The sequence below is a fragment of the Coregonus clupeaformis genome, unplaced genomic scaffold (genome assembly GCF_020615455.1).
Source record: "Coregonus clupeaformis isolate EN_2021a unplaced genomic scaffold, ASM2061545v1 scaf0457, whole genome shotgun sequence".
In the NCBI taxonomy this organism is placed as follows: Eukaryota; Metazoa; Chordata; class Actinopteri; order Salmoniformes; family Salmonidae; genus Coregonus; species Coregonus clupeaformis.
Window position 1 is genome coordinate 64,434 of NW_025533912.1, and position 16,180 is coordinate 80,613.

Genomic DNA, 16,180 nt, shown 5'->3' on the forward strand with positions numbered 1-16,180 from the left:
CTACTAGGTTAAAAATAAGAGCATGTATGACTTGATTTATATGTGTAGTAGTGTGATGTTGTTCCCCTAGATTATGCACCAAATTGCACACAAGGACAGTTCAAGTAGGCCAGGTCAAGAGGGGATGTTAATAAGTATAATAATAATAATAATTCAATGTGGTTTCTTTATTTAATTACAGCTGGATAGCTAATGTAATTTTTTGGTGTACAAACATTTTTATGTATCTATATTGCAATTACACCTAATTGTAAAAGTTGTGTATATTTTGGTTTGGTCCATTGCGGGTTATCTGTATTTATGTACCCTGTTATTGTTCTCTTTTGCCTGACCTTCAACTAGCAAGGTATGTTGTCCTTGGCGCCGTAATTTGTCAATATAAAACTGTGGTAAAGTTACACAAAGTGCTGTTACGCAACTACAGGTTTTGTTACAATGTGGACAATATAAAGATGTATGTCAACAACTTTCACCGAGCTCGCTAATTAGGGTACCTATTGTAACTCGGGAGTATTTGGGGCAGTGTTTGAGTGAGTTTCTATGTGCTCACGCAGGTGCTCGAGAGCTGTGGCTGCACCAAGGGCTAACCTATTGTGTGTTGTCTCGTGGTGTGCAGTTATGTCTTTTATTTTGTCAGAATTATGTTGTATATCATTTTACTTGTATTGTATAGTGTGTTGTTAGGCACTGAATGTGTGCATGCAGCACCTGTTCTCTTTGCCTGACCTTCAACTAGCAAGGTGCCCGAGAGCTGTGGCTGCACCAAGAGCTAACATATTGTGTGTTGTCTCTTCGTGTGCAGGTCGAATAAAAATTATCCAACCATCAGAATTCCAGTTGTGGCAGTGTCCTAATTACGTGACCCTGCCGACTGGTCAGCTCAAGCCGACCGCCGGAGCTGTGCGTGTGGATGAGGTGCACGACATGCGCATGTGAATTTGTTGATGGTTTACTGTAAGTGAATATATACTGTAAACAGTGAAAGTGAATGTAGCATATTCATTAGATACAGGTATTCGTGCTTATTTGTATGTTTTGGATGAATTTGTTTTATTGCATTTATTTTTTGGGGGTATTTGAATGCACTAAATTACATTGTATTTTAGTGCTCTGTTGAGCCATGGAAGATTCTCAAATCCATAAAACATGTTATGCTGGGGATTTTAGTGTGGGTAGAGGGAGGGGTGTCCTTCCATTTACACCAATTGTACAGTCAGCTCCTGGGAGTAGAGCGTTTGGTAGTCCTGAGTTTGCAAGCACTGGGAGGGGTAGGCTGTTTGTTCCACCTGACCAGGGTATCCCACCTCTGTCTTTTGATGTACCATCATCCACAGTACTCAGTGATAATGGGACTAATCAAATGTTCTGGTCCTGTCCCCGTCTGGCAGATTAGTTGTCCACTATTTAAAACCCTTTCTGAAGCATTTGATATAAAGTTGCAGCCTAGTGCAGAAATTGCTATTTTTGGAGTACCAAACAACAATCCTTCTCTGATCAATAGACAGCTAGATGCCATTGCCTTTGCCTCCCTGTTAGCCCGCAGAAGGATTTTATTGGATTGGAAATCTATCAATCCTCCCTTAGCCTCTCTTTGGCTCAAAGATCTGAAGCTGTTCCTAAAATGAGAAAAAATGAAGTTACCATTCGAGGGTCAACCAACTCATTTTATTCCTCCTGGGACCCGATGATATCCTATTTTGAACAGCTCCAAACACTTCCTCCAGATTAGTACTCTTGGCCCCACCTTGAGATTACTACTATATAGGCCTATAAAATCACTTAATCACCTGAAATTGTTAGGCTATTACATTTTTGCTTGAAGTAACGTTGTTGTATACTTTTGTTTTGTTTTCTGACATGTAACTCAATTACTTTCCCTTTCTTTTTAAATGTGTTTGGAGGCATTCTGGGGGGAGGGGGAGGTCAAAGGGGGACTAAAAGGGGAGAAATGTACCATGTCTTTACATGTTATCTTTCATTCATTGTGAATACAAAATATATAATTTTAAAGGGAAGGCTTTGAAGCCAGATTTAGTGGATTTTGCTGTTTAGTTTTCCTCAACCTGTGTTTTGTTTCTCTCTCCTCTCCCTGTTAGATGGTGAGGCTGCTTCTCTCCAGAGGAGCCAACATTAATGCCTTTGACAAGAAGGATCGCCGAGCAATCCACTGGGCTGCTTACATGGGTGATGAGTTTACCACATCATTTACATTCTGACCCTAATGTCCTTTATACCAAGAATGAATGAATGAATGGACTGTGTGTTAGTCTCACAGCTCAGCTGTATGAGCCACGTCTAGTGTGTTATTATGTCAGAATCATGTACTAAGTAGGTTGATTAGATGTTTTCAGTTGTACTAACATGATGTAGGTGTTGCTTATGGTGCTGTGTACCACTGTAAACTAATCTATCTCTCCCTCTCTCTGCCTATCTCTCTGTGTTTGTATCTCTGTTTCTCTCTTAACCCCCCTACTATCTCCTCTCTCTCTCTCTCTCTCTCTCTCTCTCTCTCTCTCTCTCTCTCTCTCTCTCTCTCTTCCCCTCTCTCTCTAAGGGTGACTGCTGGCCTCTCATGGATCAGAGGTGTCCTGTAAAAACAAGAAGGCCTACACCCCTCTCCATTCTGCAGCCTCCAGTGGAATGATCAGTGTGGTCAAGTACCTCCTGGACCTTGGTGTGGATGTGAGTCAACACGCATTCAAATGTGTAGGGGGTTTTCATAATAGTAATGAAGAGAGAGAGGTTAGAGCCAGTGATTTGGACCAGGGGGTTTTCATAACCAAGTAATGAAGAGAGAGAGGTTGGACCAGGGGTTTTTCATAACCAAGTAATGAAGAGAGAGAGGTTGGACCAGGGGTTTTCATAACCAAGTAATGAAGAGAGAGAGGTTGGACCAGGGGGTTTTCATAACCAAGTAATGAAGAGAGAGAGGTTGGACCAGGGGGTTTTCAGAAACAAGTAATGAAGAGAGAGAGGTTGGAACAGGGGGTTTTCAGAACCAAGTGATGAAGAGAGAGAGGTTGGACCAGGGGTTTTTCATAACCAAGTAATGAAGAGAGAGAGGTTGGACCAGGGGGTTTTCAGAACCAAGTAATGAAGAGAGAGAGGTTGGACCAGGGGGTTTTCAGAACCAAGTAATGAAGAGAGAGAGGTTGGACCAGGGGGTTTTCATAACCAAGTAATGAAGAGAGAGAGGTTGGACCAGGGGGTTTTCATAACCAAGTAATGAAGAGAGAGAGGTTGGACCAGGGGTTTTCATAACCAAGTAATGAAGAGAGAGAGGTTGGACCAGGGGGTTTTCATAACCAAGTAATGAAGAGAGAGAGGTTGGACCAGGGGGTTTTCATAACCAAGTAATGAAGAGAGAGAGGTTGGACCAGGGGGTTTTCAGAACCAAGTAATGAAGAGAGAGAGGTTGGACCAGGGGGTTTTCAGAACCAAGTAATGAAGAGAGAGAGGTTGGACCAGGGGGTTTTCAGAACCAAGTAATGAAGAGAGAGAGGTTGGACCAGGGGGTTTTCAGAACCAAGTAATGAAGAGAGAGAGGTTGGACCAGGGGGTTTTCAGAACCAAGTAATGAAGAGAGAGAGGTTGGACCAGGGGGTTTTCATAACCAAGTAATGAAGAGAGAGAGGTTGGACCAGGGGGTTTTCATAACCAAGTAATGAAGAGAGAGAGGTTGGACCAGGGGGTTTTCAGAACCAAGTAATGAAGAGAGAGAGGTTGGACCAGGGGGTTTTCATAACCAAGTAATGAAGAGAGAGAGGTTGGACCAGGGGGGTTTCAGAACCAAGTAATGAAGAGAGAGAGGTTGGACCAGGGGGGTTTCATAACCAAGTAATGAAGAGAGAGAGGTTGGACCAGGGGGTTTTCATAACCAAGTAATGAAGAGAGAGAGGTTGGACCAGGGGGTTTTCAGAACCAAGTAATGAAGAGAGAGAGGTTGGACCAGGGGGTTTTCAGAGCCAAGTAATGTTGAGAGAGAGGTTGGACCAGGGGGTTTTCATAACCAAGTAATGAAGAGAGAGAGGTTGGACCAGGGGTTTTTCATAACCAAGTAATGAAGAGAGAGAGGTTGGACCATGGGGGTTTTCATAACCAAGTAATGAAGAGAGAGAGGTTGGACCAGGGGGTTTTCAGAACCAAGTGCCCTGATCAGGAATGTATTGTTTTGTTCTCTCTCTCCCCCCCCCCCCCTCTCTCTCTCTCTCTCCACTCTTTTCCCTCCCTTGCTCCCTCCAGATAAATTAGCCCAATGGGTACGTTAACACCCCCCTCCACGTGGCATGCTACAACGGGCAGGATGTGGTGGTGAATGAGCTGATCGAGTGCGGCGCCAACGTGAACCAGGTGTACTAGAAGGGTTTCGCCCCACTCCACTCCACGGCCGCCTCGCGCCATGGGCCGCTCTGCCTGGAGCTGCTGGTGGGCAACGGGGCCCTCGTCAACATCAAGGTGAGGAGACCGGATGACCAACACTGTGTCTGAACTAAATAACAGGAAGAGCAAGGAGCCGTGATGACACTGCCTGTGTCCCAAATGGCACCCTGTTCCCTTTATAAGTGCACTACTTTGGTTCAAAAAGTAGTGCACTTATAAATAGGGTGCCATTTGGGACGCACTCACTGACGCAGCACATGGCTTAGTATTTGGCCCTGGTCTACATTCAAATACCAATGGAATAGGCCTAACAATGCAAACTAAATGCAATCAAGCGCTCCTCCAATACGTGTTTGATTTTGCCTGTGGTCAGCAGCACAGACTGCCGTGTGAACCATCTTTGTCTTTCTATCTGCAGAGTAAAGATGGAAAGACCCCCCTCCACATGACGGCCATCCACGGACGCTTCTCCAGATCTCAAGCCATCATCCAGAATGGTGAGTCGCTGTGAATGCTCTCAACTGAATATATATGAACCAGTAGGCTCTTCAGCATTGTCTTTTGTCTTCAAACCATGATTCACTGGCACAGAGCAATGTTACTTGCAATGTGGTTGAACATGAAGCTTCATGAGGCCTCTAGGGTCAAGTGGTTGACGTGTGTGGGTGTGTGTGTGTGTGTGTGTGTGTCTGTGTGTGTGTCGTGTGTGTGTGTGTCGGGGTGTGTGTGTGTGTGTGTGTGTGTGTGTGTGTGTGTGTGTGTTCTGTAGGTGCTGAGATCGACTGTGAAGAAAAGAATGGAAACACACCTCTGCACATCTCTGCTCGCTACGGCCATGAGTTACTCATCAATACACTCATCACGAACGGAGCTGACACAGCCAAGTGAGAACACACACAGTTTCCAGCAAAAATGCAAAGCATCTGCAATTCTGTCATTGACCGAATTCCCGCTTGGAGACTATGCTCAACACATTGTGGTGTGTGGGGGGTTGATAGACAGGGCATTGCAGCATGCTGATGTGTTGATCTGCTGTGGGGTTTAATGAGGACTGTGATGTGGTGCTGTTTCCAATCTTAGCTGAATCAACTGTAAGTCGCTCTGGATAAGAGTGTCTGCTTAAAGTCTAAAATGTAAAAATGTGTTGCAGGCGAGGCGTCCATGGGATGTTCCCCCTCCACCTGGCTGCTCTCAGTGGGTTCTCTGACTGCTGTCGGAAGCTCCTCTCATCAGGCTTTGATATAGACACCCCTGACGACTTTGGAAGGACCTGTTTACATGCTGCAGCAGCTGTTGGGTGAGTGGACTGGTCCTGTAAGTCGCACTGGATAAGAGTGTCTGCTAAATGACGTAAATGTAAAATGTAAATGTTTTACAGCTCCAATAAGCTGTTTCTGTTGTTGATGTTGAATGGTTTCTGTGCGTTCTTCTAGGAGTCCTCTGCATTATGCGGCAGCCAATTGTAACTACCAGTGTCTGTTTGCCTTGGTGGGGTCTGGGGCCAGTGTGAACGATCTGGATAAAAGGAGTTGCACCCCGCTCCACTACGCTGCTGCCTCCGACACAGACGGAAAGTACGTCTCACACCTCTCTTACTGTTGTGTGTGTTGTGGTGCCATGACCTTTCACATTTCACTGTAGTCTAGAGAGTATGTTGTGGTGCCATGACCTTTCACATTTCACTGTAGTCTGGAGAGTATGTTGTGGTGCCATGACCTTTCACATTTCACTGTAGTCTGGAGAGTATGTTGTGGTGCCATGACCTTTCACATTTCACTGTAGTCTAGAGAGTATGTTGTGGTGCCATGACCTTTCACATTTCACTGTAGTCTAGAGAGTATGTTGTGGTGCCATGACCTTTCACATTTCACTGTAGTCTGGAGAGTATGTTGTGGTGCCATGACCTTTCACATTTCACTGTAGTCTGGAGAGTATGTTGTGGTGCCATGACCTTTCACATTTCACTGTAGTCTGGAGAGTATGTTGTGGTGCCATGACCTTTCACATTTCACTGTAGTCTAGAGAGTATGTTGTGGTGCCATGACCTTTCACATTTCACTGTAGTCTGGAGAGTATGTTGTGGTGCCATGACCTTTCACATTTCACTGTAGTCTGGAGAGTATGTTGTGGTGCCATGACCTTTCACATTTCACTGTAGTCTGGAGAGTATGTTGTGGTGCCATGACCTTTCACATTTCACTGTAGTCTAGAGTATGTTGTTGGCCGTGTTTGAATACATACTAGTGTTAAATCTGCAGTGTGAAAGCTTGGCCACGTCTCCTTTGGGAAAGTGTCTCTGCTTGCTTATCTGTCTGTCTTGATGTTGGTATAATGATTAGTGAACTATTGACCTCTGACCTCTAGGTGTCTGGAATATTTGCTGCGAAACGACGCTAACCCAGGGATCAGGGACAATCATGGCTACAACGCAGTCCATTACTCGTCTGCGTACGGACACCGCCTCTGTCTGGAGCTGGTGAGTCAGAACCACAGGGGACTAGACGCCCTGCATTCACAGACCATTTTGTCTGCGTCCCAAATGGATGTAGGGCCCATAGGGCTCTGGTCAAAAGTAATGTACTATATAGGGGATAGGGTGCCATTTGGGACAGACGTTGATATTCAGTAGGTTTTAAGGTGTGGTTGCATGTTTGTCGTGGCCGCATCGTCACTCTTGATGTTCTTTTTCCAGATTGCAAGTGAAACACCTTTAGATGTGGTAAGTACCAGTTGGTTACTTTTCCTCACACTAGCTTGTTTAAGATACGAATGCAACACCCCAGTATGTCTGCAGGGGCTGGTCACTGAGATTTACAACATGAAACATGCTACTAGACTAACCTTCAAAGTAAATATGTTACAAGTCTAAACTGGCCCGTCCTTGTCTTTCCCCAGCTAATGGAAACCTCAGGGACAGACATCCTGAACGACTCTGATGTCAGAGCTCCCATCAGCCCCCTACACTTAGCTGTGAGTAAAGCCTACCTGCTCCTGTAGGGGTCTCGCCACATGACAAATGGCACCCTATTCCCTATTTAGTGCACTACTTTTGACCAGAACCTTATGGGCCCAGATCAAAAGTACTGCACTACATGGGAAATAGGGTGCTATCTGGGATGCAGGCATGGTGTTGTTTTTCCACGAAAAGTTGATTGTCCAGACACTCACACACCATGTTCCTATCTGTTCCTGATTAGTGTAAAATACATGCATATTTTGACATGGTGATGATGAGGATGATTTCCTTATTTTGCCATTTGAGTTAATCAACCTCCAACAGAGGAGTAGTAGTGTGTTTGTTTCTAAATCTCACGCTTGGCAGGGACCTTCCATGTTGATACTGGGCGGGAGAAAAAATGGGCACCCGATTTGAGAGACACTGGTCTACTTTAGAGGTCTAGGACTGTTTCTGTTCAGGCATACCACTGGTCTACTATAGGACATTGATTATATTAGGAGTGTATATCTGTTCAGGCGCACCACTGGTCTACTATAGGACATTGATTATATTAGGAGTGTATATCTGTTCTGGCATACCACTGGTCTACTATAGGACATTGATTATATTAGGAGTGTATATCTGTTCAGGCGTACCACTGGTCTACTATAGGACATTGATTATATTAGGAGTGTATATCTGTTCTGGCATACCACTGGTCTACTATAGGACATTGATTATATTAGGAGTGTATATCTGTTCAGGCATACCACTGGTCTACTATAGGACATTGATTATATTAGGAGTGTATATCTGTTCTGGCGTACCACTGGTCTACTATAGGACATTGATTATATTAGGAGTGTATATATGTTCTGGCATACCACTGGACTTTGCTTCAGACTGTGTGTTTGTTTCCATTCAGGCGTACCACGGCCACCACCATGCTATGGAGGTCCTGGTTCAGTCTCTGCTGGATCTAGACGTGAGGAACAGCCAGGGGCGCACCCCTCTGGACCTGGCTGCCTTTAAAGGCCATGTGGAGTGTGTTGACGTCCTCATCAACCAGGGAGCCTCCATCCTGGTTAAAGACTTCACCCTGAAGAGGACCCCCATCCACGCTGCAGGTACGCATAGGATATCACGTAAGACCTAGAGATTCTGTAATTCAAACGTTTTCCTTACCAAGATGTACATTTGTTTGGTCATGTTGCTAGGATGCCAATGTCCACTCTAGGGATATTATATAGCATAGTGTGAAAATGCCCACTACACACTGATCTAAGGTCATTTTTTGTCATTATTGCTGAGGATCTGGGGAGGGTAAGCTGATCCTAGATCAGTGCACAGGGGGACTTCTATCCAGAGCCAGGTACACAGCTAGCAGGTGACAGGCTTCGAGGGCCTCAGCCCCAAAATGTTTTATTATCTGCTGTGTTGACATCATGAGGATGTCATCTACCAATACCACTGTTCTAGAAATCTGTCTGTTCATGTGAAGGTAATAGTCGTCCAGCAATCAGCTCATATCCTCTCTGTTTAGCCTCCTCTAGCTACCAACGGTCAATCATCTCACATTCTTATATCCTCTCTGTTTAGCCTCCTCTAGCTACCAACGGTCAATCATCTCACATTCTTATATCCTCTCTGTTTATCCTCCTCTAGCTACCAACGGTCAATCATCTCACATTCTTATATCCTCTCTGTTTATCCTCCTCTAGCTACCAACGGTCAATCATCTCACATTCTTATATCCTCTCTGTTTATCCTCCTCTAGCTACCAACGGTCAATCATCTCACATTCTTATATCCTCTCTGTTTATCCTCCTCTAGCTACCAACGGTCAATCATCTCACATTCTTATATCCTCTCTGTTTAGCCTCCTCTAGCTACCAACGGTCAATCATCTCACATTCTTATATCCTCTCTGTTTATCCTCCTCTAGCTACCAACGGTCAATCATCTCACATTCTTATATCCTCTCTGTTTATCCTCCTCTAGCTACCAACGGTGATTCGGAGTGTTTGCGTTTGCTGATTGGAAATGCTGACCTCCAGAGTGCAGTGGACGCTCAAGACGGGAATGGACAGTAAGTCAATTGGGTTTTGGATACAGTTCCTGAAATAAAGAGATTTTGACACTAGGTCTATGTCCCAAATGGCACCCTATGCCCTACTTGGTGCACTACTTTAAACCAGAACCCTATGGGCTCGGGTCAAAAGTAGTGTACCATATAGGGAATAGGTTGCCATTTGGGACTCAGCCTGGTTATTACCAGTTTGTAATATGACCTTGTTGTCTTGTGTATCAGAACCCCTCTGATGCTGTCGGTGCTGAGCGGACACACAGACTATTTGTACTCACTGCTCAACAAGGGAGCCAGCGTAGAAGCCAAAGACAAGTGGGGCAGAACAGCGCTACACAGAGGGGTGAGGAGGAGAGCTGGCTGTATACGCTCACACACAGAAAGAGACGGGGAGGCTCAAATATACATATTATCTTCAGAAAAGTAGTTGTCCATGGCTAGTGGTGTATTCATCCCTGTAGGGGACCTGTCTCCAGACATCATTTGTAATAATTGATGATTCATTATTATATCATTGATTATTAGTTATTTCAAATCCATTCTTGTCTCCCCGTCCTTCCTCCCAGGCGGTGACGGGTCATGAGGAGTGTGTGGAGGCCCTGCTGCAGCACAGCGCCAGCTTCCTGGTTCGGGACTGTAAGGGGCGGACCCCTGTCCACCTGGCGGCGGCATCCGGACACATCGGGGTGCTGGGGGGGCTCCTACACGCCGCCTAGTCAGTGGAGACCCTCCACGTCATCACAGACAACCAGGGCTACACGCCACTACACTGGGCCTGCTACAACGGTACGTACTGGACTAACGGAACACTAGATATTTTCTGATTTTCTCTCTTCAGCACCGTAAACATGTCCCTGAATTAGGCAGGCCATACAACGGTACGTACTGACTAACTGGACTGTAGCTCTGTTCTCTCCTCCATGAAGTGTACACTCATTCACTCCCTCTTGTGGCTTGAAAAGCATTCGATTGGTGTGGATGGAGCCATGTGGGGGAATGAACAAGACTACAACAGAATTAGGGGTTATGACTCTCAGTGGAGGACCTTACACTGAAACAGGACTTTGTCAGGGATTGACATAGCATATGTTGTAGCTAAAACATCTTTTGTGACTTCACCATTGTCAGATGTGTAGCTTTCTCTGAGAGTATTGTTGTGGTCTGCAGCGACGTCATCTTTTTCCTGTATGAATCAATCTTCCACTAGGCCATGACACGTGTGTAGAGGTGCTGCTGGAACAGGAGGTTTTCCACAAGACCGAGGGCAACTCGTTCAGCCCCCTCCACTGTGCTGTGATCAATGACAACGAGGGGGCTGCAGAGATGCTGATTGACACTCTGGGGCCGGCCATTGTCAACGCCACTGACACCAAGAACCCGGTAACTACAGCACATGACAAAGTCCTTTTCTTCTGGAGAATAATGTTGTCTGGGGAATAAAATGACCTCTGGGGTTGGATGAGGGATTGTAGATTACTTTTAATACATCTATTAGTGATTTTATATTTCTATGGTATAAACAGGGTTAATTGAACAAACTTGTTTATAACAGTCCTACATGATGTCGGTGAAATAAGTTTCCTCTCTCTCCAGGACCCCCCTGCATGCGGCGGCTTTCACGGACCACGTGGAGTGTCTTCAGCTGCTGCTAGGCCACAACGCCCAGGTCAACTCCCCCGATGCCTCCGGGAAGACCTCCCTCATGATGGCTGCTGAGAACGGACAAACCAACGCTGTCGGTACGCAGCCCCCTCTCCTCCGCTTTGCCTCGCCCAGCCGGCTTAAGTTCAACATGTCTGTTTTACATTTTAATAAGTCGCTTCATTTCCTAATTGAGTTTCTTTATGTTTCTCTGTCTGTGTCAGAGCTGTTGGTGAGCAGTGCCAAAGCAGAGCTCACCCTGCAGGATGCAGTCAAGAACACTGCTCTTCATCTGGCCTGCAGTAAGGTGAGCATCCCCACATGAAGATGACGTTCATCTGAACAGTTGGCTCTCTCTGGTTAAAATTTTGACTCTGGTTTTTAAAGGGGCATGAAACCAGTGCTTTGTTGATATTGGAGAAGATTACAGACAGGAACCTCATCAACTCGACTAACGCAGCCTTACAGACGTACCTATGGTTCAGCTGTATTAATTGGGCCAGAAGAATTGGTCCTCTGTAGCTCAGCTGGTAGAGCACGGCGCTTGTAACGCCAAGGTAGTGGGTTCGATCCCCGGGACCACCCATACACAAAAAAATGTATGCACGCATGACTGTAAGTCGCTTTCGATAAAAGCGTCTGCTAAATGGCATATTATAATTATAATTAGAAGAAGTGCACTATATAGGGAATAGTCTGGCATTTGGGAGGCACCCTCATTTGCTGCTGGCTAATCTGACGGTACTTTCTCCTCGGGCCGTTACACGTTGCAGCCAGAAATGGTCTGACGGTGGTGGTTCAGGAGCTACTAGTGAAGGGTGCTAGCGTGCTCGCAGTCGATGAGAATGGTAAGATCCATAACGCTAACACCGTTTTCTTCTGTACTTCTCTTCTCAATGTGTCCACAAATGTTTCTCTCTAGTCCACTGCTTGGTTATTGTCTTAACTTTGTATCTCCTAGCCTGCTGTTATTTCATGTTTTTCACCAAAAGTGTTGTAGTAAACGGTGATGCTCCTGAAGTGACCCTCTGCTGTTCTGTTTGAACCCCTCAGGTTACACGCCTGCCTTGGCCTGCGCCCCCAACAAAGACGTGGCGGACTGCCTGGCACTGATCCTGGCCACCAGGATGCCCGTGTCCCCCTGCAACCCGGCGCCCAGCCTGTCCTTCAGTGCCATTAACCACTACACCACCAGCCCCTCCAAGAGTGTGACCTTCGACAGCCTGCCCGTGCTGCGCAGCGAGCACAGCTCCTACTGCAGCTTCAACAACATCGGCCACCGCGACCACGATGGAGGCTTCTACAAGGATGAGGAACTCAACGACTCAGACTCAGAGACATACTGAGGGGGGTGGTGGTCGCTGCCCAGGAGGGGAGCCAAGGGCAGGCGGATGGACAGTGAAGTGGGACAGAGGCCACAAACAAATCCACACATACACACCGTGTCTTAAATCACCACAGCCAGCTTTGGGAGGGCACGAGCCGAGACAGTCCGCACAGGAGCCTTAAGAGTCCCGCAGATGGAGAGAGAGAAATGGAGGGAGGGAGGGAGGGAGAGGGGGAGGCACAACAGGCTGGCTGGCCACACTCATCCTCTCGTACCACCAGGTGTCCTTCCAGCAGATACTGGACTTCAGAGGAACTGCTGCTGCTATACCCCACCTTTACCTTTACCCACAAAGGTCCTAAACGGTAGAAACTGTCCAGCCGACAGACGGACACCTTATGACGGCAATAACCTGTAGTCCAAGGGGATAGTAGCACTTCACTGAGTGAAAAACAGACATGGACCAAAAGATGTGGAAGAAGCCTTTTCAAAACCTGTTTTGACAGTAGAAATGGGATTGAGCGTTTTGGGCTGAGAAAAAACATAAGGAGTGATGTTTCATTTAAGTTTTATGAGAGTGATGGTCATGTTTATCCGCACACTAAAACAGTCAGAACGCACCTAGCCTCTTGTCTGTAATCCATGTGGGAGGAGGGGAAATCATTTATTTTTTATGAACAAACATTTTAATAAAGTCATTCATGTCTTAAGCTCCTGACCCTCTGTGGGAACCAAAAAATCGTAGTATTTGCTCTCATGAGTAATTTCAAAGAATTTCCATCCCCAATGGCACCCTATTCCCTTTATAGTACACTACTTAAGACCAGGGCCCATAGGGTTCTGGTCAAAAGTAGTGTACTCTATAAAGAATAGGGTGCCATTTAGATTTTGCATTTGTATGTGAGCGACAGGACTTTTTACATTTGCGTTATTAAACCTATGTAGTATACGTCAATCGTAGGTGTTACCATCAATTAAAGAGTCTGCTCATACTGACCGTTGATCATAAGGTTTATTCAGATCACAAGCTTCAGCATGAGTAACAGGTGACATGACACCAGGAGAGCAGTGATCTCTAATTCTAATGTCTGCTCTGCCCTATCTTCTTCGTGTACCCCTATTTATAACCAATGCAACAAGATGGCTCCCTCTTCTGGCCAGTTTTACAATACACTTCCTGTCTATGATATGTGGTATTACACCTAAAACCTTCCCTCTGGATAGCAATAATCAACCTTCCATTTCTTCATGAAAAACATTTAACAAAGACATAATTTTAATACACTACATATTCCCCCCTTCGAGACAAAACTAAAAAGTCTCGACAACAATAGGATTATGACCAGTAACAATTTATCTTATTGAGTATTTTTAACCTTAAACCAAAAACATTCTTCTCTAGAGTGTAAATACCTTTCTTATGAAATAACTGTTTATGAAGTGTGAATACCTTACTATGACATATGAAGAAATCTCTATGGAGTGTGACCACATTACTATGAATTATGAATAAACTGTTTATGAAGTGTGAACACATTACTATGAATTATGAATAAATATTTATGGAGTGTGAGAGCGAAAAACCTGTCCGGCAACCTTTGTTCCAAATCCATCCATCCATCAATCAATCAAGACAGTAAAATTCTCTCACGGTCCCTCTGCCCCAGGCAACCACCGCAGTACTCCAGATAAACTCATAAATCATGTTAAGACATTTGAAACTATGATGCCATTAAATACACATGTTTCCCCTTTAAACAAAATCCTATCCAGAAATATCCATTGTACGGCTGGTCAACCCATCGAATCGTACAATGAATCTCTCCCTTCCTAGACCTTCTGTCCCTAAACCCCATCGAAATAAACAAAAGCATCTAAGATCCTCATCTGCATTCAATAACATCAAACATCATTCTACTAAAATCAATACCTAAGAATATGACACAATTATGTATTACACATCAAATATGTCTATATTTCATTGCAGACACTGGAATGTAGTCCACTACACTTCATCTCCTCCGTAGTCTCCTCCTCCAATGGACTTGTTGATGATGGAATCAGCCACACCCTCCTTGTTTCATCTCCTCCAGTCATATTGTCCCTTCATATTGTCTTTGTTTCAGTATTCCAATCTCCACATGTTCTCCCAAATGCTTCTGGAATGACAAGAAAATAAACGACCAAACAGTATCTTTTGCAAAACCACATTTTGAAATTAAACATCAATATCCACTAACAATCTAACAATGATATATAAATGATGCATGAATCACATTAACCTATCCCCCCCTTTGATTCATAAATCATACTAAAAATCATACTAATATTGAAAAAACAACTTGAAAAATCATCAAATAATCCAAAATGATATTTATCCATCAGTAGGCCACTTGTCCCTCTTCGTCCAGATCCGGAACAGTCAACAATGGCATCTGAGTGTTGCCTCCAGGCACCACTCCTCCAACCTATCTCAATATCATAACTTTCTCAACGGTCAGTAACATATTACACAGTGCCTTAAAATGTACCCCATCACTGCCCCCTACTGGCCTAATTGATTTTGCATCCAAATGCATCCCTCATATCTTCCAAATGCTACACCATACCATGAATGAAGTCCCCCTTCTCCTTTAAACCTACCCTTCAATGATAGGCTTGAAGACTATAACATGTAGCCATGTCACCCTTTTAACCCTAGATTTAGCTGTGTCCGATGCTAGCTCTCTTTTAATAGTAAAAGCCTCATATGGAAGCTTCAACGTTGACACATACCCAAATCCTATCCCTCCCTAGGGTAAAAATATATATACTTTATCATCACAAACCCACCAAATATCTCTAAGATTCCCCATAGTCACCCTGTCAGTCAAAAGCCAATCTTTTAACCATCAAAGTCCTGCTTTTCTTACTACCTGGTATATAAAAAAAATTACATTATATTTGTCATCTCTAACCTTATGTTCATGCTTATCCAAAGTTATCATATAACATCCCAATATGATATTCCCATAAACATACCCCTTACCTCATATATTTTATTAGACCAAAAACAACTTTTATCCTCACTGGTTCACCTGAATACTTCAGGTTTCCACTGTTACCTGACTTTACTTTCCATCTACCAATTCCCATAGGGTAATCCATTTACCCAAGAACCCTTAAACCCTACTGTTCTGACAACTACATTATTTTATCGGTCAATGACTGTTGCCGATACCACAGTCATGACAAAGCATAACCCTGACCCAGACCCGCCAGAGGCCGCGCGACCGTCTAACACGTCTTGGGCTGGCATCCCCAACAGACATCAACCCTCAAGATTCCTCACTGATTCTTACAGAATGAGTTAATCTATCTTTAATTTCCACAACAGAGGAACGAGCAGCACTGATCAGATGCCCCCCCCCCTCTGTCATCAAAATCAAAAGACCTCATCCTGCAGCTTCCATGATGAATCTCTCTTCTCCATTTCAGATTAATCTATATTGCTCTCTCTCTGCCCTCCTATTTTCCATAACCTCCTGAGTCCCTCTTGCTACCTCTAATTTCAGAAAAGTTGTCGTCCTCCTTATTACATTTGCTATTACCATCGTATCATTAATCCCTTCCCAAAGTTACCATTAACGTTGTTGATTTAGTTGATGAATTAAAACCCTTAATTCCCTCTAGTGGGAAACTACCAACATCCTATTCGATTATTCCCTGTTGGAGTGACTACTGTAATAAACTTATCCTTAACTCCCTCTGTGACTGTGGAAACTTCTACAGACTTCAAATCTTCCATTGTAAGCGTTACTTTATGAAT

The 16,180-nt window shown here is 44.6% G+C and overlaps 1 pseudogene; it reads left to right on the forward strand.

The window, feature by feature from the left end:
• Positions 1-2,640: 2,640 nt before the first annotated feature.
• Positions 2,641-12,754, forward strand: LOC121565568 (annotated as a pseudogene).
• Positions 12,755-16,180: the final 3,426 nt, after the last annotated feature.